This window comes from Castor canadensis, chromosome 3 (assembly GCF_047511655.1).
Source record: "Castor canadensis chromosome 3, mCasCan1.hap1v2, whole genome shotgun sequence".
NCBI lineage: Eukaryota > Metazoa > Chordata > Mammalia > Rodentia > Castoridae > Castor > Castor canadensis.
In genome coordinates this window covers 23242846-23268002 of record NC_133388.1, presented here as the reverse complement: position 1 = coordinate 23268002, position 25157 = coordinate 23242846, and the positions used below count along the sequence as shown (strand labels likewise).

The following is a 25157-nucleotide window of genomic DNA, read 5'->3' as shown; positions in this document are numbered from 1 at the left end:
GAGCCCATCTCAAAATGAATCCAAACACTCAAAAGCAACATTACTGGGAGAGTTGTTTATTTTTTAATGGTTGTAATGGAGCTGATTTTCTTCACTAGGTACCTGCCAGAATTTAACACACACTTAGGATTCTTGAGTATAACCAAGAATGTGGTATTAACAAGGAAATGTTATATTTATATTATAAATCTAGCCAAACATTAAGATGAAAGGAATGACTTCTTATTGAAACCTAAATAAAAACATGAATTTTGAAAATATATTTAGAAATACACTCCCAATCACTGCTAACACATTTCATTATAGCTTTCAAAAAGCAAGTTCCAGGCCTGACAATGTTCTGTGCTTCCAGAGACTGGGATAGCCATTAATCATCTTCTTTCTTGATGTAAGTTTTTGCATTAATTCCTGCCATTTGCCTGGCCACGTATCTGTCTCTAGCTGACATTAGGGTTTCCTCATTGTTCCGCTTTGCAAACTTGCTCACTGCCTTGGGTTCTCTCTCTTCTTCTCTGCCCTTCTCTTGCCTTTCCTCTGGGAGCCTGTGTTTTTTTCCCAGTGATGCCTCAGAACTCGACGGTTTTTCTTGGGTTCTTTTTCTGTCCTCTTCCATGTTTCTCATTTTGGTGGGTCTTTCTTGGTCAAGAAACCCATCTTTTGCCCTAGAAACTGGACTGCTTTCCTTTCTGTCTCAATTTCTTTCTGAAGATTGTACAGTTACTTCTTGTTTTTCCCTATCTCTGTATTTATCATTATTTTCGTACCTTTCCTTCCTTTCCTTCATATATTCTTCCTTTTCTTTGCTTTTCTCTTCCTTTTCTCCTTTCTCACTGTATCTGTCATGATCATTCTGTTGTCTATCTCTTTATTGTTCTTTTGAGGAATATCTCTCTCTTTTCCATTCTTGGTCATTTCTTTCTCTCTGGTCTCCTCTTCTCCTTGTTTTTTCTTCTTTTTCATGCCTCTTCCAGTGGGAATCTCTATGACTGGCCTCTCTGTGCCTATGAGAATCCTTTTCTTTTCGGTGGTCACCGTCAGTGTAATAATTCTCTTGGTCTCTTAATTGCCTGTCTTGGTGCCTATCTTCCTTTTCCTTATGTCCTCTTGACTTGGAATTTTTGGTGTGGTGTTTGGCACCATGCCCTCTTTCTTCACTAGAGGACCGTGAATGAGTTTGATTCTTATGATGCTTGGAATAATTCTTGGAGGTCTCTGTGACTTTTTCCCTCCTGAATTTCACTTTATTTTCTCCCATTTCATCGTCCTCGCTGCTCTTACTATCAAAATCACTGTCGGCATCTGGGTTTTCCTCCTCTTTCACACCAGTATGGAGAATGCAGTTCTGCTGTGGTATTCTGTTCTCTGAATTTACTTCATCAGAGTAACCCCTTGACTTCTCTTCTTTTATTCCAGACCTGGCTTCATGAAAGCTGCATTTAGGTACTTCTTCTTCACCAACTGCTTGATTTAATAGGTGTCTACAAAATCCACTGAGATCTTTTTCTGCTTCGTTACATCCAAACGTGCTTGTAAGAAATGATTTTAGCTGAGCACTAGTGGCTGATGCCTATAATCCTAATTGCTTGGGAGGCTGAGGTCTGGAGGATCAAGGCCAGCTTCGGCAAACAGCTGCAAGACCCCATCTTCTAGTGCAGCAGCCCTCTTTTCTCTTTCTTTCTCTTCAGCTCTCTCTTGCAGTTTTTTTTTTATAAGCAGATGTCACAAATGCCTCTTTATCATCAAATTCTCCTTTTTCCATTTCTCGTTCTCTCTGTATTTTCTTTTCCATTCTTTTTTCCTGTTCCTTTTTTCTGATCTCAACCGCTTTTAATAAGTTATGAATATACTTGGGCTTTCAATCTTTTCCTAAAAGCAATTTAGGATTATTTTCCTTCTTTTTTTTCTGCATGTCATCATATATACTGTCATACTCATACACAGTGGAGTCTTCTGCAAGAGCCTTCTGAATTTCCAGTTTGGTCTGTTTCATGGCCTGTTTCTTAGCAGCTTCCCTCTGAAGGCTTTCGCTCACTGAGGTTACCTGCCCAGAATCGCCATCTTGTTCCCGTCTCCACTGAAAGTGGCCGGCGCCGTCGTCGGAATTTTTAATCTATATTCTACTTCAACTAACTCTTTTAGTTTTGCTTGAACACACTTAGTCCCTCATTTGTTAAATCTTACCACAAAGAGAACTTATAGCTTAAATTTTTCCATGTCCTAGACTATGTCTGTTGTTTGAGAAGTATTGACATAGCCTTGGTCACTTAGAATAACTCGTGGGGCTCCCCATGGAGAAGCACCTGGGTCTTCCTTAGTTCAGCTTAAGATAAAGCCAACACCAAATTATAGTAGTGAATATTCATCAAACCCATTTATATTTCCTCTTTGTGTATAAATATGTATTCATTCCTACTTGGGATAGGAGTTATTTGTATTTAATATTACACATTGTTACTTCAAAGGAAAGCCTCAAATTTTCTTCTGCTTGATTTTAAAATCTGTGAACTCAGAGTTCTGAATAAAGTGATAAAGGGTTCCCTTCACTGTGGCCAGCTTAGCCATCTCTCTGGGGCTCAATTCCATCTTTTATAAAGAGACACAATTATGCTTTGCATCTTACAGGCTTGTTGGGAAATGTAAATGACAGTCTGTATTTTATTTAAAGTCCACATAGAATAACTATGAATGTTATTATGGTAATTAATCCTATCATTTAAAAATGTAAAATTTTCTGATACATATTTAACTGTCACCTTGCAGATTCTTTTCAGTCTAATTTTACAGAGCAGCATCCTTATTCCCTTCTTAGTGGATGCTTGTTTTGAATGTCTTTTCATTCTTCTTACTTTCATGAAAACCAGAAGCCACAATCACAGTATTAAAAGTTTCTATGGATAACTTGTCCCTTGCCAGAAGGATAATACTTGATTTGCTTTCAGTATCATTCTTGATAGCACCCAATGGTTTGTGATACTACATATGTAATCGCCAAGGGAGCTAAAATAACTTGTTAAAAATTTTGCTAGATTTAAGAGACATTTCCTGATCTATTCAAACCATTATGCCATGCCAAGTTTTACAGCAAGAGATAAGGACAGTATAGGGGAAAAGACACTTGGCAGCAGTTTCTTACAACCTGTCCTTTTAAACACCTTGCAAAGGAAATGCTGTAGGCATGAGCTATGAGCCAAGAACTGGAAACAACACCTCAGCAGCCTTTCTTTTTTATGCATACTGATTGTTGCAAACTGTTTTGTTCTTTACCTTCTTACATTGTACTAGCCGACACTGAAGCACTTAGTGTTTTTTTACTCCTGGTTCAGCTACTTAGGATATTATTGTAATCTATTCTTACAAGTTCAATTCTGCACTTCTGGAAAGGGCTTACAGTCAAAGATTTCACAAGTTCTTCAGCCTACACATGAACACTTTAAATATATTTAATACTTCTTCCAGTGTTCATAATCTTCTACACAAATATTACATTATTGCTATTCCTTATCAAAATCAATTTATGAAAATTTAAAATTTTACCTCTAAAGAGAATTGCATAATATTTTTTCAAGTATAAACAGATCATACATTCTTTTTTACATCCATTTAAGCACAGATATAATCCCCCATTCCTGCAAAGTGTGAGTATATTAGATTCAAGCTTTCCTGACAGAAACAAAGCTGCTTCCTAAGTAACCAGTTAATGAATCATATTTACAATAGATCTCATGGCATTGGCTAATTTGCAATAATTGAAAGAAAGTAGGCTTTGGCCTGAAATTAGTGTGAGATTGAACCTTGGCTAACATTTTATTATATGACTTTTTACAATCTAGAGTATATCTGACTATTTTTATTTGCACATTAGTTTTATCAGATATATGACATTTTGTTTTTTTCTCTTTTTTTAACCTTTCTTTGCCTTCCTATTCTTTTCTGCAGCTTTTTTTAAACTTAGTCTACTTACCATCACTACTCCCTTTTTAACAAATTCATCTATAATCATCTCAGCAAGTTATAAAGTTTGCGTATCTGACAGGACTACATAGATTTTTCTTCATTCCTCAGATTGTTTGAAATATTGAGCTTATTTTCTCTTTCATGAACCCTTTTCATTTCCTTAAGAAATTTGCCCTCTGCCCCTGTCTGCTTCCCTGCATCATTTGAAATAAAACCTGCTTAGGTGATTGCTCCAAAATGCCTGACTGGTGAGCACTTGACATGCTTGGCCTCCTTCAACAAAGCCACCCTGTCTACCAACCCAGACAAGAGGAGTAGTCTGACTTGAGCTTTTAAAGTTTATTTCATTTATTATGATCTTTTCCACATCAATTTCTCCAGTAATGAACCAAAATGCACTATCTACAGCAAGATCCAAGCAGTATACTAAGTGGATATCCTGCCCTAAGTTAATACTGGTGCCATTACTGATTCTTTTTTAAAATTCTTTTGACAGTACTGGGATTTGAACTCAGGGCGTCACACTTGCTAGACAGGTGAACTACCACTTGAGCCACTCTACTTGTCCCTAATGCAGCTTTTTGTTTTTATAACTTACTTCTTATCTGGTTTCCTCAGCTTCAGTCACAATAGTAAAATGAAGTTTGAAGTAATAGTTACTATCTGGGGTCAATTAGTAAAGGAGTAAATAAAACAAAATGGAAAATTTTGTTTTAAATGTAAAAATATTGTCTTCTTGCTAATATTGACAAAAGGCAATTCTCAATATTTAGTGCATAAGAAATTGTAGAGAAATGATGATAAAACCTATAACTGTAAGGCCTATGATCCTTGGATCTTACAAATATTTTCACACTTTTAGACTTTGAGAGGCCTAAGGTTGCAGGTCATCTCAGAATGTCTTCAGTGATTCTGAGACTCTGAATGACCACATTAAGATAGCACTGCATTCCGTAAACTAAGGAGCACACACAGGCAAGTACATGCCTTTGGGATTAGCTATTCAAATTAAAGCAATTTTTTTTTTGGTTAGTACTCAACAGTCAGAAATTTGTATTTACAAGAACATTAACTTGCTTCCTTTCTCATCTTGCTTATATTCTTTAGCATTTATAATAAAAAGAATATAGTCTCATGACTGGGTTCAGAAGTTTACAATTTTAATTCACTATTTCATTAGCAACTTTTTCACTGATACTATATAATTTTTGGACAAAAATGCAATCACTCAGTGAAGAAGCAAGAAAATAAGGTCAATTTTTGAAATACTGATAACAAAACCTCCATGTAAAAAACAATGAATCATCAGTATCTCATCGGTTTCTCTGCATGATGGGTAGAACAATATGCTATTCATCACATATTTGCATTTTAGTTGAAGTTCTAAAAAATTATGTTTTAAACATTTATTTTATTCACAGCACATGTGATTTGCCTTTAAATCTGCCATATGCAGTACTACAAACTTGCTATAAAGGAAAGAATTTGTGAAGTGTACAATTTTGAATACTCTTAGATAGACATATATTTATTTTATTTGAAGTACCAATTTTTTATGAAACACTGCATATTCCATCAATATGATGTAAATACTATTACTATAATTTTTTCAATCAAATATCCCACACAAATTTAAATGCATTTATTCTTGTTCTGTGTTCAAATGGATGATCAGTAAATGATTAATAACAGAAATTTGAGAAAAAGAGAACTAAAAGTTCAACATTATGAGTATGTATTTTTAAATACTTTGCGTTTCTACAAGAGGTTGGTTTTGAGCTTTGACAAATTTCCAGGTTATGTTTTTTCTTTCTTTTTTTTTTTTTTTTGGCAACTTTTTGTGGAAATGGTGAGAAATTAGGGACCATATGACAATTCAAATTAACTATTACTAGGAAGTTCAGCCTTAAGAGCAAACCATGATTCTGCCTATTCTTGCCTTTAATTCAAAATTTTTGGCTCAATGCCAAGAGACAAATACAAATATGGATAAGACATAGAATACAAGACATAATGTTAGGATTACTCATATGTGACACTATATATGACAACTTAACTTTGAAGAGGTGATTGCATTATGTTTAGCAATCTAATCTAGATCTCATCTTATTTGGCTTTTGCTTCTAAAAGCATCTATATGATTGCTTCTGTTATTCTCTTTCTCTTTCTCTCTCTCCCTCTCCCTTTCCCTCTCCCTCTCTCTCTCTCTTCTCCCTCTCCCATTTGTTCTCCCTCTCCCTCCCTTAGACCTCCCTTAGACCTGTTTGAAGAAAGAAAAAACACCAAAGCCCCTGTCTTCCTGAACTTATATTCTAGTTCCAGGGACATATCATAAACTGATAAGTTGCTACATAAACTGATATAAAATTGTGGTAAGTTTTATGAAGGAAATTAATTCTAGATGATAGGGTGGAGGAAGGTTGACAGGCAATATTTTAGCAAATGGGGTCAAGTCCAACCAAGCAGGGGACATTTTACAGAGAATAGAAACAAGATGAAGTGAAGAAATTTGTCTTGAAAATATTTGTGTAAAAGACTTAAGTCGCATGACTATATGGGTGAAAGCCAATGAAGCAGCAAGTGAAAAAGACATGAAAGAGACTTGTGTCCATCTTCTATCTGCCTGCTGCTAGCCTACCAACTCCCCATTCCAGACGTACACTTTCCATGCTGAAGACTTAATTTTTTTTCTTTTTTGTCTTTATAATTTGCTAAACAATTACAGAATCAATGCATTATTCCTGTTGAAAGTTAAAATTACATATTAAATTTCCATTCTGCTTGCCAATCCCACTTGCCATTCTATAAGCAATCACTTTAACTATTGTCAATACTTTGTTACTTGTCATGTGTTTCCTTTCATTTCTCTGCATACCCATAAATGAAGAGAATGCATACGAAGATTAACAATATATATGAAGGTATCTATATGTGTTTTAACTTCATAAAGTGTTCTGCATGAATTGAATGAATGCCTCAAGTGGTACAGCATTTGCCTAGTAAGAGTGAGGCCCTGAGTTCAATTCCTAGTAACACACACACACACAAACACACACAAATCAGCCTTATTTCTTAATCTGATAATGCTGGATCCCTAAAGCTATGTACCCTCTATGATTAATAGTTACTTTTGTTCATAATTAGATAAAATAGCAGGTCTGACTTCTCTATCCTTATTATTTTATCTACTTGATTTAAACACTGATTCAAGTTCATATAGGTTCCCAATGTGAGTATTCCAAATATACACACAAATAAAAGTAAATTATTGTGGGTGTATCACCACTATGGTCTTCCTTTAATCTTTTCCTTCTGATTCTAGTTAATTAATTCTTTTAAAATAATCCCTTTAAGAAAATATTTGTGCAGTAAGATGCCTCAAGTAGCATGACCCCATGACTTCTGTCTTATATTGGCATCTCCTCCTGCATCATTTGTGCACTCAACCCAAGGCAGTTAGTTTTGCTTTATTCTGATGGTTGCAGGCTTGAAAGCAGCTAAAGTAATTTTACATCATTCATTTGGCTCTGAACTGCCTAGAGCTTTGTCAAACAACTTTAAAATATAGTTATAGTGGTTTGCTCAAAGTACATTTTAAACTTTCTCATAATGACTTTTTGGATTGTTCCTCCTGACTAAGATGGAAAACCCAAAATAAAGGGGACATTTTTTTAACTGCTAGAGAGTAAAAGTTTGAGAATTTTAGTAAGTTAAAGGGTTCTAAAAAGTTATTTGCTTTTTTTCTTTTTTCTCAATTTCATGAGCAAAACACAAAGGACTCCTACCATGTTCACAATTATGCTTACTCTATTCTTCCCACAACTAATTGAAGATACAAAACTTGTACCCATATGCAACCACAATGACCACAGAATGACAATAAAGTTGTCTATGGTTGTCAGTGATTCATTACGTCTGAAATGCTTGCAATTAAACTTAATGGAGGGGAAATGGACTATATAAGTGATTACCTCCTTTTTCCATTGACTCAACCACGTTGTTAAACACAAATAAGGATATATCTTCCTTAAAATTTACAATTTAATTCAAGTGTCTCTTAACTCGTGTTAATAAGATTTAACTGTACTGTCTGTTTTCAGCAGTATTTCAAGGAAAAAAGGATAATTGGTGTTTATTTAGGTTTTTAAAACTGAAAAGATGTTAATATTGGATAAGATAATGAAAGAAGTAAGGTATACAGTACAGTTGAATGGAAGCTATAATTATCAAAATATCAATAGCAAAATCAAGTTACAAAACAACATTACAAACATGATAAAACATGATCTCTAGGTCTGTAACATTAGTTGCTGCTGTCAGACATTCCTTTGTTTTACTACATACTCAAAGATCAGGAAATTGAAAGAAAAATAAAGCTAATAAGATAAAATTTCAATTAACAATATCAAGAAATTATCAAGTAAATGAACCCTCATAAATTGTTTCACAAGCCTTTAGGCTAACAATGATACAGTTAAACTAGAAAATAGACACAAGCCATGGGACTGTTGGAAGTGTTTCCTTGTGTTTCTTTGGTTTTGGTCACAGATAATATTAAAGGACCACAGATAGTCCTAAGTCACCTTTGTAAACATGGTATGTGAACACATAGGTATTCATTCATACACAGATTGCTTCCCAAATTAAAAAAAAAATCCGATTATCTAGGCTCAAAAGGAGAGACAAGGCAAAATGTCACTCTTTTATGGACTATTGTTAGATTGTCCTTATTGCCACTTTAAATTCTTCTAAGGTTATTAGAATAAAGATCAACTCCTATTTCATAATACACTCCATGGTGTACCACAAGGATAAAATAATATCCAATTGGAAAATTATTGACTTCTCTGAAAAGGGAAAAGAAAATCATCATGGTCTAAAACATTTTCTGTTCATTTCGTGAATATGCAAAGGTTATTTTCTATATTTAAAATTAGGTAAGAATTTTGGTCATTCTTTAAGTCCCTAGCATATTGGAAATAGTTTTCTTATAAAATTTCAGGATTTTTGAATTTTAAATTGCACTTTTTACTTGATTATAGCACTATGATATAAACATCTTAAAATATTCAAGACACTATTGCTTTCAAGAGCAAGCTTTCATGGAGAAGGAATACAGGGATTCTTCCAGCCAGTAGGAGAAGTCAGAATGGACGATTAGATCTTAGAATACATGTTGGATTTTCTCTTCCTACTTAATTGCTTTCTTTCATTCACTTACTTGTTGCACAAATATTTACCAAATACACATATTTTGTGCTAGACATTATTCTACTCATCTTAGTTATAGTAAGGAATTACATTTCTTTTTTTCTTGGTGGTACTGGGTTTGAACTCAGGGCCTCACTCTTGCTAGGCAGGCGCTCTTATGCTTGAGCTACTCCACCATTACATTTTAATGTAAACAAAGGAAACATTTGTCAGATGATATAACATGTCAAGAAGAAAACTAAAGCCGGGGTTGAACAAGGAGGGCAGAAGGTGGATAATAGTTATCGAATTCAAGATGGTCTAAAGACACTTTTTGCCCATAGGGACCAAGGGATTGGTTAGTTCACAAACAGTAACTGAAAATTCTGCTGTTGTCTAAGGCCCAGACTTGAGCAGATGTATTTCAACTTTACAAGACCACAGACATGGATATTTATGCAACACTGCTGTTAATTACTTGTGTCTTTTCACAGAATTAATAAATGTAGTCTTGACCTTTGTCTTTTTTTGCTTTGTATTGCAATCTTTGAACCAAACCAAAACAATTTTTTAAGTGGATTCTTAATCCCTCTGTGGTATTCCTTGTGGTGTTCAATTACATTATTCAGTTTCCTTGAAGTGCTGCATTTGGGAGCCAATCAGCACCAACATATATTCACTGTTTGAAAAAATTATCCATTTTCATGTCATCTGTGCAGATAAAAGTCTGACCCATTTTTCAGGAAAACACATGATTTTAGAAATGTATTTTTCTATGAAAACCATTATAGGCCTTTAACAGAAATTAAGTATCATCTCATATAGTTGTTCTCAAGCTTAGCTTCACATTCAAATGACCTGGATAGCATTAAACAATATTTATCCCTGAACTCCATCAACATCAAGAGTGTCCTTCAAATATGTAGAGAATAATTCATTTTTGGGTGTTTTTTGGAATCTCCCAACATGCTTGTATTATGCAGCCAGAGAATATGACACTCAAAAGTGGCCCAGTAGCATCAGATTAACCTGTGAACATTTTAAAAATACAGAATCCCAGATCCCATTCCAGTCATACTGCAACAAAAATCTGCATTTTTAGCAAGTTCCCAGGAGAATGTTATGCATGTTAAAGTTTGAGACACAATGCCTTGGTGTATATTTTCATTTTGTGGCAAGCTCATTAGGAGTAGAGAACTTCAATCATTTGCACACAGTCTTGTGGAGAGGAGAGAGGTGGTTGAGAAGACAGGTGTTTGGCTTCCCAATCTTGAGCTGTTTCCCTTTATCACATAAGTTCTTCAGGCTGAAGGACTGAGAATTTTGTGAGTTAATAGAGGCTTTATGCAAATTGAAAAGATAAATAGCATTACTAGTAAATAATAATTACAAAATCCTATAAAGAAATCATATTTAATAAAGCAAAAGACTTTGAGTAATGAATGCTCATTAATTTATTCCTAATTTGGTGGCTATATAGAAAATTGATTGTCATAAAGATCTTGTACAATTTTTTAAGAATACTAATATGAACCAAGTAATGTTTTATCAAATAGACTCCTAGATCACACTTCTTTTTCTTTTCTTTCTTTCCTATATATTTAAGTGTTTAGTTAGTTAATCCTTTTATTAGGAACTGAACAAAAGCAAACTTTTCTTATATTTTATCATAACTTCCAGATACTTCAATATAGTTTCCTTTAATGCTTTTCATCTTTTGGAGAAGTCATTTGACTGATGTTAAGTTAAAATATTTGTATGTAGTTGGGGCATATAGTGTAGTTTAAAAATCCTTTGCAATCAAAGAAAATTCTTGGAAGAATTCATCTCCTAATCTGTACCTATCTAGATGAGTGCAAGTGACCTTGCCAATAGTGATTCTGTCTTACAGCTTTGTATGTGCTTTTCAATTTCCCAGTCCTCAGGGAGGAATGAAAACTACCTTCCAACCACTTTCACAACTATATTTTTAGAGTAAAAAAGCACAAATATTTTAGTTATGCTAATATATTTTAAATAGAATAGTAGTATCATTTATACTAATCCAAAAGTACAATAAAATGTCTTCATGTGAAGGCCTAATAGTTGAAGTCTATTACATATTCATATTTTTTTACTCTTTGAGTCATTGTTAAATAAACAATTATTTGCATGCTTATTGAGTGCTATAATTTTTTCCTCAGCAGTCTTGAGTAATAAATGCTCTTTATGATAGTGTCATTTATGTCTTATTTGAGTTAAAAATCATCGTCACTGATTTTAGGTGAACTTTCTACATAGCAGTCACAACTATGGTAAGTTAAATTCACATCATATATCCCTCCAAAAATCTTTCACCCACACTCTTAATGTTTGTAACTGAATCTCTATAAACCTTCATCTGTATTTTTTTCCTCATTTTCACAATGAGGATATATTTTATCATTTGAACTAAGGATCCTGCTAAATGTTCTAGGTCATAGGTGGTTTATCAGAACTGGCTGTACTGAGTTCAGAACAAACAGAAATGTCTGCAGAGGGGAAATGGACTCATCAGGAGATCATGTTTGAAATCCAAAATTAAGATCAAGATCGAAATTTTATTCATCTTAAAATAACAATAACTAGAATCAGTTTTGATGTTTGAAAACAACTTGAAAAATGTTTCACTGCCTTCACTCAAAAGTGCTTTGGAACTAGTGAAAATAGGGATTGAGGAATCAGCAATAAACCAAGAGATGGGGAATGAGGGGAAAATTCTGTTCAGAAAGGAAAAGAAGAAAAGAGAGGAGGGTGGGCATGTCACATTTCAAAATGGAAAGAATTTAGGCTACATGGTTACATTAAGAATGTATAAATATTTTTTGATTGCTATGATTAGCGAGAGAAAAGGTGATGCCTCAATATCTCTGCACATGTACAATGGCTCACACAAACTACATTCAAGGAACATTACAGCTGTTTGAGGAAATTCACCATTAAATGTGAGATATATCATATGTCCTCCCATACCTACACATAGCAGGGGGCATGGAGACAGCCATTAGGCTGACTCCCTGTTGTGCCAAGGTACTGGGGATATATGGTATCTTTCACACTTGGCTAGCATTCCCTTCACTTCACTTCTCTTTGAAACAATGTGAATGTCTCCTGACATGGTTCTTCAATCTAAAGAAGTTGAGTCTTCACCAGAAAATGTCTCCTACTATAAAACAAAAGCATACATATGCTTTTTGCCTGACATGATTTTTCTCTGTACAACACAGTCTGCTTGGCAATACATATCCATGACTAATCAATCTGGAAACAAGTTAAGCTAATAATGATGATATTACTATGTGTGGATTGCAAAAAGGTACAAAATATTATCTCTGAGTAAAAGATGAAAATATTTTTGATAATGATAGAGAAACAAACAAATAAGCACAAAGTATTGTTGACCAAGAATGATTCATAAAATTGAAATACAGGAATTTGTTATTTCCTTCACCAACCAAAGCAAAATGCAATTTGTCAAATTTATCACCAACATTCAAGAAGCCAGTTTCTATGTATTACTAACATTCAAAAAGCCAATTTCTATGATTGCACTAGATTTGATTATGTAAGAATTATATTTTCTTCTCTCTCTTGTGAAAACAATACTACATCTGTATATTCACTTGAGTTTCTGCAGGAATGGAAAGAGAAAAAGTGAACTGTAGTATCAAATAAATATAAATGCTGTAATATTTCATTTTGCTTATCAACACTATGAACATTTGTCCTTTGTTCTAGTTACAGAACTTGATTTTATGAATATATATATATATATATATATATATATATACGTATATATTAGGAAAGAGAAATATATGTAGCTGTATAGACAGATATCAAGGAGTAGAGAGTGGCCCTATCCTAAATTCAAGGATAAAAAAGACCAAACCAACCTGATTTAATTTAATTTAATTTGATTTAAGCATGAACATTGGATGTAACACAAGCCAATAGAATTTTAGAGTTTCTGCAAAGAGTTCTTCTGAGGAAGCTTGCCTCACTCATAAATAGTAAGTCAAAGGAAGAGATTGTTTGTCTTGCTGGAATTCACTGCCTTGCCTAGATTTGATGCTTGGAACTATAGGAGTCATCTTGGAGCTAATAGTATCAACATTAAAACAGAACAATGGATAAAAAATTTTGATCCTTGTTGACATTGCTTAGACCTTAATTAAACTAAATATGGAATTTGTACTATAGTTGTCAATATATACCTAAATCAGTGAAGTAAGTTGTGATTTTTTTTTTTTAGCAAAAGGTAACCTAAGGAATACGAACTTATCTTCTGCCCATAGAGGATTGAAGTTTAATTTTATTCTTATGCAAATGTAGAGATAAACTTTACTCAAAGAGACAAGGTTTACATGGCCTATATTTCACAAATATTCACAGTAAGAAATAGTCTATATTTCTCAGTTTCTCTTCAGAGGCTAATATAGTTTTTCCTCATTTCCTTCACAATTGGAAGATTTGTTTAAAGAGACCAGGGATAAGCTCTACTCTATTTAAATTGCATTTTAAGAGAGTACATTTATCAGATTTTTAACCACTTGGCCTTCAGAAATAACACAAAGCTACCATCAATCATACTTAATGGATTTGGGTTGCTCAGAAGAAGAGAAGAAAACTAAAAGGATCTAGCTTTCTTACCTCACTTATTTACACAATAACCTAATTTTTAACTCATTTTCTTCTCATCAAATCCCTAAAGGAATAATGCTAAGTGGAGAAAGTATAGAGAAAAGGGGAAAGGATAAAAAAGGAAAACTGTGGAAAGAAATAAAATTGAAAAGAGAGAGAAAAATTGAGAAAAGTGAGAGAACAGAAAAGACAATAAATGTCTTCAGATAGAAGTAATTGCTAGGAAAACACATCCCATTTATAATTTGCATATGACCTCTACTATGTGTATCACTTGTAAACCTGGGCTTGGTTATAGAGGAAAAATATCCATGAATAACCAAAGTGGATAAACATTACATCATTCCTTATGTTTTTAACAGCGTGTAGTAGGGGCAAACACAAGGCAGCCTGTAGCACAAGAAAAGTATAACCTGGAGAAAAAGGAAGTTGAAGTTTTTCTCGTTATGGGATCTTGACCAATTTATCTAGCTTAACCTTCAATGGCTTATGAAGAATTCTTCATAGGAAGAATCCTACTTAAGGAAGAACATTATGGAAAGATGAAATGAGAACTCTCCCATGAAAAGCATATTGAAATGCATTATGCATATGTTCTGTAAATCCCCCAATCTCCTGTCTCAGCAACCCTGGGTGAAAAGCTTCTGAAATTCACCATTTCCTGTAAGCTGGTGAAGTTTTCCAGCTGGGGTGCAAAGACTCTCGCCAGCATTGGCCCAGAGTATTTTTTGAGAGAAAATTAAAATGAAAATATCCCAAATTTATTTAACTTTCTTAGCTTCCCAAAATAATTTTTCTGTGTTATTATTCAGAAATGATTGAGTCACCTGAACCAATTATTCTTCAGACACTTGGAGCAGGACTCAGCATGAGAGATCAGGCATCAAATTTAAGAAAATTTGCTTGATTGAGAAGGTATTTAAATACCATCAGCATATTCTTGGTCAAGAAAAGATTAAATAGATACTTTTCAGTGAGGAACTAGGAGTCATGTTTGAATCGTTTGTGTAGAAATATATCAACCTCTCTTTTGCCAAACTGCTCATTCTAGCTGTCAAATTCTATCGCTGTCATTTACTGGAGGTGACTAGAGAAATGTGAGTCAGTTCTGTATCTCCTCTACCCCATAGCTTCATTACCAAATGGTATACTATTCAAGTGGCCTATGCATGAAGAATCCATGTGCAAATCTTAAATCGTAAATAATAAGGGCTTTGGAAGTCCATTGGAGGTTGACCAAGGACTCTGGTCTTGTCCTTGTCCTTACACTGTGTACAGAATTAAATGGAACATTGCCAGAGGCCAGGGAAGACGACAAGTGGAAAGATTCATAAAAGATGTTATAATAACAATTAAATGACTGGTCAAGAAGTAACACTCACAACTGACTAATCACAAATACCAAGAGTTTAAAAATGCAATGTGCCTTGGAAGTGATGAGTGAGAATTTTTGGTGCAAAACCTACCCCTGCATTTCATAGTGGAAGCAAAACTTAGAACTATTTTCCAAGCAGGCAAACATTTATTAGCAGCAGAAAAGTGATACGCGATCATTACTTATAATCCAGTCTGTCCTATACACATGCAGAGGACATCGTCCTACAAGGGGAAGGAGGGAGCCTGGCACCAGTAGCTCATGTCTGTAATCCTAGTTACTCAGGAGGCAGAGATCAAAAGGATTGCATTCAAAAGCCATTCTAGGCAAATTGTTCATGAGACTCTATCTCGAAAATACTTACCACAAAAAAAGGGCTGATGGAGTGGCTTAAGGTATAGGTTCTGAGTTCAAGCCTCAGTATGAAAAAAAAAAAAAAAGAAGTAGGAAGGATATAGAATCAATGAGTCCCTAGGTTTCATCTAAAAGTGTAAGCCTATTGAATTGAGTGAATTACCAGTTGTAAGACCCATTAACTATGGAGGTGGAACATCAAAAACACCCCTCTTTCAGGCATAAAAATGTTTCTGTAACCATATGCTTACTAACAAAACCTTTGTTGTAGATTAAAGGAAGGATATTTGAAAACTTGGATAGCGACTTCTTGCAGTATATTTCTATTTAGGGAAGTGCAAATGCAGACTAATTGCCCTACTAAGCAAGTCATTTTAAACTCAGTAGCATATGCCAAAAAACTTATATTTCTCATGAATCTATGAAGCTCAGATCAGCTTTTCTCATGTGAGTTATTCATCTGTTTTGAGTTGCCCTTCTTACAAGTCTCTCCCCTTTTTCCAAAGAATAAGAGGCTGCCAGGTAAAACCTCTTTGTGGCTGTACTGGAAACAGGAGCATTCAAGAGAATACAATGTCTACAGAGGCCTTGATTCAGAACTGACAAACTATTACTTCCATCTCCTTCATTGAGTCAAAGCCAGAGTGTAAAAACAGAGAAATTATCTCAGATTAGACTGGGAGATAATTGCAAAGTTACATAACAAAAGCAAGAATATGAAAAGGTGCAGAATGGTCATTTCTGAAAACTAACATAAGCACCCTTAGGGATAGACACAATTAAATAACATGCTATACATCATCATGCTTTTCAAACTAAATCAATTTAAGTTTCAAAATTCCCACTGCTTATAGTGATATGTAGAAAAGCCCACAATCTGATTCTCAGCAAAATTGTCTGAAATTTGCTGCTTTAGTAAATATCAATGTTTTTAAATCACTCTAAGGTAATGAGAAGAACAAAGGAAAGGAATTAGACCATGCTTCCAACAACTAAAGACAGAGTAAGAACTCAAGAAAAAGAACTCAATTTAATAGCTATTTTGAGTCAAGAATAAAAAAGGCAATTCTCAGAATATGCAACAAAAAAGTAATACTCATTTTTGTCACCTCCATGTATAAAATTATAGAGGAAACTCATATTTATTTGATGTACATCTATAGGTCTTACTTTGCAGAGACTAACAGAAAAAAAGAAATTTGTTCCCAGATAGATGATAGAAATGAGTTGGCTGGAATGTTGTATAGAGTAAATAAATTGAAGAAAGAATAAAAATGTTCTAAAGAGAATTTCAGGTTTTCCAGCTGTCTAGGTAAATTGTCACCATAAAAGCCTGTTGATAGGAAATGTGAATGATGAGTAACAAAGTAATCCGCTGAGCACAGAATCTCAGAATAAGATAGAATAACACATGCTATCATCTTGGTAACTGTAAGATGCATCATCATTTTCTCTGAATTTTATTAAGCAGTTTTATAGTTTATTGGCAATGGTAAAAGCTGCTATCGGGATAGAATCCATATTGGCTTCTGCCATTCAAAGATCTAACAGTGATTTCTGTTCAGGAAGCATATGCCCTCTTAATTGCAGAAAGCATTAAGTTACTTACAGAAGAATCAGGAACCATATGGCCCATTAGAATCAAAAGTCAGAAGGTAATGGAAACTAGGATGTCTATGTTTTCATAGACATAAACAGAGTTTCATAAACAGAGATGTGAAGTAGTGAAGGATTCTGTTTACGAGCTAGGACTCATGCAGAATTTCATCTTTTCATTTGGCTTACTCCAAAACATTGCTCTAAGAAAGGATGTAGAACAGTGCCGGTTACTACTTTACCTAATTTGTTACATCTCTGAATGAACACATACGAGATTGCATCATGATGTCACTGACGTTTATTCAAGTAAATGTGGTCTTGTCTATTTCAAAGGTTTTCTCTTATTTAGATGAGTTTGTCTTTCTTAAGACTTAGAACACTACTAACTTAGGCGCACTTGAACTCCACAATGTATGAACAACTGGGTAAAATTTACCCCAACATGTACATTACATTCCTATAGGGAAATCTAACATTTCATAAAAAGAAAGGTCCTTGGGGTTACCATTCCTCCACATGTAATATACTAACTATGAAGGATAAGTGAAATATCAGAATGTTTCTTCTGCCTAAGAGGTTTATAATATAACAAAGAGATTTGCTTGGGACTTGGGATCTATATCCGGATTCATTTTTAAGACTTTTTAAAAAAACTTTAATAAAGTATAGTAAGTATTATTGAACATTCTCAATGCATAATGTCGGAACAAGTTTTAGTCCAGACTTTACAATGAATGTTCAGTTCATGAAGATGTAGTCACACGAAAGGAATCCTCTTGATTCTAACACGAACTGAGGTGACAGGAATTTCAAAAGTGTCAAAGCTTCAGCTTTCAATTTTGCTTTGGAAAGATATCCAGAACGATCAACAATAGGGGATTTCAGAACCACTACATTTCTCATCCTACAAATGAATTTCACTTCATTCTTTCTTTAAATTCAAGGAGTCATTGTAATATTTTTTTGAACTTTTATTTTAAATAACAAATTTCTTGGAAAAAATCAAATTTGTTCTAGTGCTGAAACATTAGAATGACATTTAAATGGATATCAATGGTCTTTCCAAGAAATAAAGATGCAAATCATTTGAAATGATCATTTTGCAAATTTATGAGATTAAGTAGACTTTTTAATACTATAATATATCATGGGTCATCTCATGTAGTGATCATAATAATTTTATTCTATGTTAAATTAAAAAAATGTATTATGTCATTTGAGTCAATAGCTTCTTGACATTGTATAATTTATTAACTATCGTGTCATGAAAAATATACATTTATACATTGGTAACACTGGTGTGTGTGTGTGTATGTGTGTATAAGTGTATGTATTACTACATCTATAGTAGCAACAACAGTAGGTATGCATATATTTTGGAGAATCCTCATGTAATTTTGCTCTCTATCCCACATGGGGCCTGCCTATGTCAGGATTAATGAAAAGGGGATGAGCAAGAAAATAATATAAAGACATCATTTTGTTAAAATGTGGTAAATTATTTATTATATTTTGTTTTACTTTGCCAAATGTGATCATGACAATTAATGGTTTCATGCCACTTGGTTTGGGGTAAAAAAATGTCTATCATTCTGAAATAATTTCCCAGACTTACTGCTATAGCAACCACTGCCCAAAGAGCCTAGGGAATTTCAGGAGGCACTTGTTCCTATTGCATTTATACATATACTCATTTTTATGTGTGTGTGTATAAAATTTGATGCAACACTTCACTATTAAACTTTATTTTTAACTTGGAATCCATTCTGGGATTCATGTTTCAGACTTTTTTTTAAATGAATTTAATAAATGTACATGGTAATAAAACTTTGAAGGGAAGTTTGCATCTATTGTTACCTTACAATTTGGCCTCTGCTTTTGGGTGTCTTGAAGAGTAGAAAAATCAGACAAATAGGGGAAGAGTTGCAATGAAGTATATGTGGAATGGACTTTATTAAATATAAAGAAATATTAAAGTTGTTCAACATTAGAATTATTCTATAAAATAAACCATCATGAGACATGGATGGCTTTGAAATTTAAGTACTTGGGAATCAAAAATAAAGCCAAAATAAGCACAGAATTGAAATACTATGGTACCTCTAACACAATGATAATTTGTACCTTTATTGTATTAATAAAAATATTTGTGGTATACCCAATTCTGCATTATCTGGTCTAAGCCCAATGTTAATGTCTTCCTTCTATTTGCCTTGCCACATTGTGAGAAGACATCAAAGTTAAAATCCTTACTCCACCTTCACATGTGCTGTCCCTGGAATTCTCTTGTCTGCCTTCAGTACATACTGCAATTCCAGATCAATGGATCCCATTTTTTGAAGCCCATTAAGACCTCTGTGTATATTAGTTTTTGGCTCTTTTCTCACAGTCCCATGCTTCCTCTACTACAGCTTTGTGATATGTCAAATATTACTCACTTTCTTGGTTAGATTGTAGTTATATAGAAAACATATCACCTATTTTTATATTTCTGGTGCTTATTATATAGTAGGCTATTTATAATGTTATTCAGAAAAATAAGTATGCTTCAAATCAAAATGACCAATTTATAATTGATGGGAAGTAAATATAAAAGTACCACTGAAAGTGTGTAATTTCCAATTCCTCTATTCTAATATATAAATGTACTTTTCAAAGGAAAGGTATCTAGCTCTTAAAATCTTCATACAAGTGAGGCAATCCATGTATTACATGCTGCTTTTATAATATAATTTTAGTTCATCTTTGCCTTTCTAATGTAAATACCTAGCGTAACTCACCCTACAAGCTCCTGAGAATATATTACATAACATAGAACTTTATATCTTACAAAGCAACTGAGTAACACACACACACACACACACATACACACACCACCCAAAACATTTGAATATATGGCTGTTGCTGATATATACATTGACTATATTCTCTAATATTTTATGACATAAATAATTGCAAGATGTTGTTCTCTTACTAATGGTTTGGTGTTCTCTAGTTCATTTAATCATCCCAGAGTATTGGTTTCTTTATCTAAATGCTCTTTCTAACTCATTTTTGGTGAGAATATTTTACATATGTCTATTTGAAGTTTCAGTTTGTATTTCCCAAGTGAATTTTTTTTCGGCCATTTCCACTCCCCATCCCAAAAAATTTGTTAGATGGTTCCAACTCTCTTATTCTATTGGAATATATATGGATAAACATATACATGGCTATGTGTAGGTATACATTGATCTCCTTACCTATGGCCAACTTAAAACAGCTCCTAAGTTCACAGCATTAGTTAAAAGATAATTCTGAAAAGCAGAAATCTTGGGCATTGGATTGAATCAGATACAGGAGTTTATAGTGTCATCTCAGGATTCCTGTAATCTCAAAATATGATACCCTTCTTCAAAAGGGTCATTAGCATATCCCCAGAGCATAACACAGTATTCTGTATATTATAGGTTCTCAATAAATATGGATTAGATGATGTTAGATATAATCACAATCATCCCATTGGTGTGTTATGGTCGATTCAGTACCGTCATATGAGCCTGTAAGCAGAAAGCCATAAGCAAATTCAAATGTATAAATGCTTCTCCAAAATTACTGTTCAATCCTTGTTACTACCTGATCTTAAACATAAGTTGAAATGTCCTGAATAGGGTAGGAGTTCAACAAATAATTTTTTTAAATGATTAAAAGTTTGATTTTACTCAATAGACTACTTATACTTAACCTTAATCTTTGGTGAAAAAAATCAAATACAAATAAATATTATTAATATAATTAAAATTCAAAGATCAAAAATATATCTAAGATTACTGTACCACACCTTACTAGGCTATAAATATCCTTGCTTGCATGGTGTGTTATAGACACTGGGAAGAAAGTTCACATTTGCATATTGATGTGCAAAGGAGTAGTTAGAGGAAAAAAGCTTTACCTATCATAAGAGAAAAACAGAAATTGTTTGAAGCAATATTATTAGAAGAACTGGATGAACAAAAATGGGATGCAGTTTGCTCTCAAATGCACTTGTTGTATAAAAACAAAACAAAATTATCTTTAAGTTTGCTTAATAGTTATCTTGAGTCTACTTGAAGCAACTCAAAAGTTCATAACAGAAGTTAAAAGGCAATTTAAAAAAAAACAGAAAATCTTTGGTATTGACCTAAAACACAGGTCTCAAACTCATGGTCAAGAGCGTACAGGACGTATAGTAATATCTGAATTTTGTTCTCTGTTATATCAAACATTGTTAAAGAATTCTGGTTCTGGGCAGACGGTAATACAAGAACTATATGTTGTTGTACAACATGCCCTTTCATCTGCCTGACCTTGGTGAGAATTTGAGTTTATGACCACTGGCTTAAATTCCACTTCTTTTTCATGTAATTTTTATAAAGGTTAGCAAACAAAGAGACCTCTTGCATCTTTTTGTTCTACCAAACTCCTAAATACTTGCAGTAATGTAAGTAGAAGCCTATGTGATCTTTTCTTCTCTTTACATATCTGCTTGTAAGAAAAACATTTTTATTAGCATATATTAGCTGTACAAGGGGCTTCAATGTCACATTCCATATGTGTTTACAATGTAACTTCGTTAGATTCAACTCCTCCATCATTCTCCTTCACCCTCCTCACCCCACTTAAAATAATTTAAAGAGGTTCCATTGTTCTATTTTCATGCAAATATGTAAAGTACATTAACCATAGTCAGACATAAAGAGGAATGAAATTATGATTTTTATTCATAAATGTATGGAATTAGAGAACATCCTCTCAAGCAAAGTTAAGAGAGGTTCAGAAAAACAAAGGTCACATGTTTTTCCTCATTTGTGGAAAACAGACCTAAAAGATAAACGCATATGCATCTGCCTTTATAGTTCCAGGTACCCTATCTGTGAAGATGATTCCAAATGGATTTCTCAAAGTAAGACCTCTCTTTTGGTTTTGGAGTTAACACACTCAGTTTCATACCAATGTCTCTTTTGAAATAATTTTATTTGTGTCTGGAATGCAGTATGTCTAAAATGGAACTCTAGGTTTCTTCTTCCTCATTTTTCCTTTACCTCTGGAGTGCTTCTGATCCACAAAGGACATTTCCATCTTCCAAGGTGCTCATGCCCTAAACTTGAGAGCTGTCACACCATCCTGCTCTTCTTCTTCAAATATATTTTGTGCTCCAAATAATATTAATTCCACCTCAAATTAGAATTAAGTTCTCCCCAATATTGCATCTTTGTTACTAATTTTCTATTCCTGCCAACATGTCTCATAGGAAATTTGCAACTACTCAAGTACTTACTGAAGTTTTGCTCTCCTAGTTTCTTGGCCAATAAGGGAGAAACCTTTTTTTCTTTTCCCTGCTTTTCTTCTTCCTCCATCCATTTAGAGGAAATCTTTTGAAACTGTAGATCAGATCAGGCCATTGTACTGCTTAAAACATCCCAGGGGAGTTAAAAAAAAACTTTAAAGTAATTCTAGGCACTTCTACTCTTGGCCTGCCTACCACTTCACTTTCTCCTTTGGAATACAAATTCTTCTTTATTAATCTTCTATATCATGGTATACCTGATGTTTGATGTCATACCTGATTTATAAATATAGTCACTGAATAGAATGGTTGACTTCATTTGGGGAAAAGGAAATGTTTAATAGAAACTAAGGAAGAACTCAATTTGTCTACAATTTTGAAAAATACTAGAGTAAAAATGAATTTTCTCTGTAAAAGCCTGCATCTGCATGTAAGTTTACCATCTATGGAACACAAAGAAATTGTGATGTGGAAATAGTATTACCTGTTCAAGGTGATGCACAATGATCAAAAAAAGAACAACAAAATCTATGACCAAAACTTTAACTTTTAATCAATCAACAAACAAAATAAAAACTGAACATTTTATTGATAAAAATAGAGTCTAGATACTTAGATATGTCAGCAAAGCCTAATTTGATTCTGAAGGAAGATAGTTCTGAGCAGGTTATTTCTTTTTTTATTATTATTCATTTATTCAGATATGCATACATTGTTTGGGTCATTTCTCCTCCCTGCCTCCTGATCCTCCCCCTCCATACCCCTCCCCCCTAGCTTCCAGGCAGAACCTGTTCTTCCCTTATCTGTAATTTTGTTGAAGAGAAGACATAAGCATAATAAGAAGGGCAAAGCATTTTTGTAGTTGAGTTAAGGACAGCTATACAGAGAGATTCCTAGCGTTGCTCCCATGTACAAATGTGTTACAACCCAAGTTTGATTCATCTCTAACTGACCTTTACACTGGTTCCTGATCCCCTTCTTGTGTTGACCTCTGTTCTTTAAGGGTTCTGTATTAGTTCCTCTAGAGTGGGACACCAAATGCTTTCATGTTTTGGGTTTTCTACCTATCCCCATACCTCTCCTATGTGCTCTCCTCTTGCCATGTGACCCAAGTCCAACAACATTGCTGTGTTTGCCCTAGATCTAATGTTCACACATTTGGGAGAACAAATGATTTTTGGTCTTCTGAGCCTGGCTGACCTCACTCAGGATGATGTTCTTCAGTTCCATCCATTTACTTGTGAATGATAAGATTTCATTCTTCTTCATGAGTGAGTAAAATTCCATTGTTTTTAAATACCACATTTTCTTTTTTTTTTTTTTCATTTTTCTTTTATTATTCATATGTGCATACAAGGCTTGGTTCATTTCTCCCCTCTGCCCCCACCCCCTCCCTTACCACCCACTCCGCCCCCTCCCTCTCCCCCTCCCTCAATACCCAGCAGAAACTATTTTGCCCTTATTTCTAATTTTGTTGTAGAGAGAGTATAAGCAATAATAGGAAGGAACAAGGGTTTTTGCTGGTTGAGATAAGGATAGCTATACAGGGCATTGACTCACATTGATTTCCTGTGCATGGGTGTTACCTTCTAGGTTAATTCTTTTTGATCTAACCTTTTCTCTAGTACATGTTCCCCTTTTCCTATTGGCCTCAGTTGCTTTAAGGTATCTGCTTTAGTTTCTCTGCGTTAAGAGCAACAAATGCTAGCTAGTTTTTTAGGTGTCTTACCTATCCTCACCCCTCCCTTGTGTGCTCTCGCTTTTATCATGTGCTCATAGTCCAATCCCCTTGTTGTGTTTGCCTTTGATCTAATGTCCACATATGAGGGAGAACATACGATTTTTGGTTTTTTGAGCCAGGCTAACCTCACTCAGAATGATGTTCTCCAATTCCATCCATTTACCAGCGAATGATAACATTTCGTTCTTCTTCATGGCTGCATAAAATTCCATTGTGTATAGATACCACATTTTCTTAATCCATTCGTCAGTGCTGGGGCATCTTGGCTGTTTCCATAACTTGGCTATTGTGAATAGTGCTGCAATAAACATGGGTGTGCAGGTGCCTTTGAGTAACCTGTGTTGTATTCCTTTTGGTATACCCCAGGAGTGGGATTGCTGGATCATATTGCAGATCTTTGTTTAGATTTTTAAGAACCTCCAATTTTTTTTCCAGAGTGGTTGCACCAGCTTGCATTCCCACCAGCAGGGTAACAGGGTTCCTTTTTCCCCACATCCTCGCCAACACATGTTGTTGGTGGTGTTTTTGATGATGACTATTCTAACAGGGGTGAGGTGGAATCTTCATGTGGTTTTGATTCGCATTTCCTTTATGGCTAGAGATGGTGAGCATTTTTTCATGTGTTTTTTGACCATTTGAATTTCTTCTTTTGAGAAAGTTCTGTTTAGTTCAGTTGCCCATTTCTTTATTGGTTCATTGATTTTGGGAGAGTTTAGTTTCTTAAGTCCCCTGTATATTCTGGTTATCAATCCTTTGTCTAATGTATAGCTGGCAAATATTTTCTCCCACTCTGTAGGTGGTCTCTTCCATTTAGAGACTATTTCTTTTGTTGTGCAGAAGCTTTTTAATTTTATGAAGTCCCATTTGTCCATTCTTTCTCTTAGTTGCTGGGCTGCTGGGGATTTATTGAGGAAGTCTTTGCCTATACCTATTACTTCCAGAGTGTTTCCACTGAGCAGGAGGATTTCTAAATGCTCATC

The 25157-nt window shown here is 34.2% G+C and overlaps 1 pseudogene; it reads right to left on the bottom strand.

Annotated features, from left to right (window-relative positions):
* Positions 1 to 312: 312 nt before the first annotated feature.
* Positions 313 to 2073, bottom strand: LOC109677902 (nuclear speckle splicing regulatory protein 1-like; annotated as a pseudogene).
* Between the last annotated feature and the right edge of the window lie 23084 nt (positions 2074 to 25157).